Source organism: Lepisosteus platostomus, unplaced genomic scaffold, assembly GCF_059453375.1.
Source record: "Lepisosteus platostomus isolate fLepPlt1 unplaced genomic scaffold, fLepPlt1.hap1 Scaffold_213_H1, whole genome shotgun sequence".
NCBI classification, from domain to species: domain Eukaryota; kingdom Metazoa; phylum Chordata; class Actinopteri; order Semionotiformes; family Lepisosteidae; genus Lepisosteus; species Lepisosteus platostomus.
Window position 1 is genome coordinate 40,001 of NW_028291594.1, and position 2,500 is coordinate 42,500.

The following is a 2,500-nucleotide window of genomic DNA, read 5'->3' on the forward strand; positions in this document are numbered from 1 at the left end:
TGAGGGCGCCCCCCGCACACCTGCGGGGCTGGCCGCCCTCCGTCGGGCTCCCCTGCCTGCCCTGGGACAGGCCGGGGTGCTGAGGGCGCCACCCGCACACCTGCGGGGCTGGCCGCCCTCCGTCGGGCTCCCCTGCCTGCCCTGGGACAGGCCGGGGTGCTGAGGGCGCCACCCGCACACCTGCGGGGCTGGCCGCCCTCCGTCGGGCTCCCCTGCCTGCCCTGGGACAGGCCGGGGTGCTGAGGGCGCCACCCGCACACCTGCGGGGCTGGCCGCCCTCCGTCGGGCTCCCCTGCCTGCCCTGGGACAGGCCGGGGTGCTGAGGGCGCCACCCGCACACCTGCGGGGCTGGCCGCCCTCCGTCGGGCTCCCCTGCCTGCCCTGGGACAGGCCGGGGTGCTGAGGGCGCCCCCCGCACACCTGCGGGGCTGGCCGCCCTCCGTCGGGCTCCCCTGCCTGCCCTGGGACAGGCCGGGGTGCTGAGGGCGCCACCCGCACACCTGCGGGGCTGGCCGCCCTCCGTCGGGCTCCCCTGCCTGCCCTGGGACAGGCCGGGGTGCTGAGGGCGCCACCCGCACACCTGCGGGGCTGGCCGCCCTCCGTCGGGCTCCCCTGCCTGCCCTGGGACAGGCCGGGGTGCTGAGGGCGCCACCCGCACACCTGCGGGGCTGGCCGCCCTCCGTCGGGCTCCCCTGCCTGCCCTGGGACAGGCCGGGGTGCTGAGGGCGCCCCCCGCACACCTGCGAGGCTGGCCGTCCTCTGACATGCCTGGGGAGAGGCCACCCCTGTTTCGGCCTCTCCCTCGTACCCAGGACCACGCCAACGCTGACTCGGCCTGCCCACGTACCTGGGATCAGCCACCCGAGTTTCGGCCCTGCCACTTACACTGGACCACACCACTCCGAAATCGGTGATCTACAGTCCCGCAGACACACCACTCGACTTTCGGTACTCCCACATACCCGGAGATACGCCACCGCAACTTCCGTACCCGGTGCCTGCAAGGGAGCGAACCTGGAATCCAAGCCCAGCCTGTGGAGCTCTGCCTGGGCTTGAGCAGGGTGGATTCATCCCCTTAAAAGCTCCATGAAAACGAAAAAGTCTTTTTTTGACCCCGGGAGCGCTCTCAGCCGGTTGCATGCCTCCTGCTAGGCCTGGGCCAAGCCTCCAGGCTTGTGAAAAGGGGAGAAGCACCACAGCAGCGGCGTCTAGGGCCTCCGGCTCCGGGTTCGGCCGCAAGCAGTGCTTTCGGTTCAGACAGGGGGATCCGGGCCTCCCTGCCCGGGAAATATGCCCCTGCCTGGGGATGGACTCCGGACATGCCCCTGCTGCAGACTTAAGCCCCCTTCCGATTATTCAGACCCATTCAGCGCCGTCCAGCGGGCCGGCCACCCGGTCACCCGTGACACTTTATAGGGGCCTGGTCACCCGTGGGACTTAGTCTTTTTTACGATCGGCTTTATAGGGGCCTGGTCACCCGTGGGACTTAGTCTTTTTTACGATCGGCTTTTCGGAGGCCTGGTCAACCGGGGGACTTAGTCTTTTTTACGATCGGCTTTTAAGGTGGCCTGGTCACCCGTGGGACTTAGTCTTTTTTACGATCGGCTTTTAAGGGGCCTGGTCACCCGTGGGACTTAGTCTTTTTTACGACCGGCTTTATAGGGCCTGGTCACCCGGGGGACTTAGTCTTTTTTACGATCGGCTTTTAAGGTGGCCTGGTCACCCGTGGGACTTAGTCTTTTTTACGATCGGCTTTTAGGGGCCTGGTCACCCGTGGGACTTAGTCTTTTTTACGATCGGCTTTATAGGGGCCTGGTCACCCGTGGGACTTAGTCTTTTTTACGATCGGCTTTTAAGGTGGCCTGGTCACCCGTGGGACTTAGTCTTTTTTACGACCGGCTTTATAGGGGCCTGGTCACCCGGGGGACTTAGTCTTTTTTACGATCGGCTTTATAGGGGCCTGGTCACCCGTGGGACTTAGTCTTTTTTACGATCGGCTTTTCGGAGGCCTGGTCAACCGGGGGACTTAGTCTTTTTTACGATCGGCTTTTAAGGTGGCCTGGTCACCCGTGGGACTTAGTCTTTTTTACGATCGGCTTTTAAGGGGCCTGGTCACCCGTGGGACTTAGTCTTTTTTACGACCGGCTTTATAGGGGCCTGGTCACCCGGGGGACTTAGTCCTTTTTTACGATCGGCTTTTAAGGTGGCCTGGTCACCCGTGGGACTTAGTCTTTTTTACGATCGGCTTTTAAGGGGCCTGGTCACCCGTGGGACTTAGTCTTTTTTACGATCGGCTTTATAGGGGCCTGGTCACCCGTGGGACTTAGTCTTTTTTACGATCGGCTTTTAAGGTGGCCTGGTCACCCGTGGGACTTAGTCTTTTTACGACCGGCTTTATAGGGGCCTGGTCACCCGGGGGACTTAGTCTTTTTTACGATCGGCTTTTAAGGTGGCCTGGTCACCCGTGGGACTTAGTCTTTTTTACGACCGGCTTTTCGGA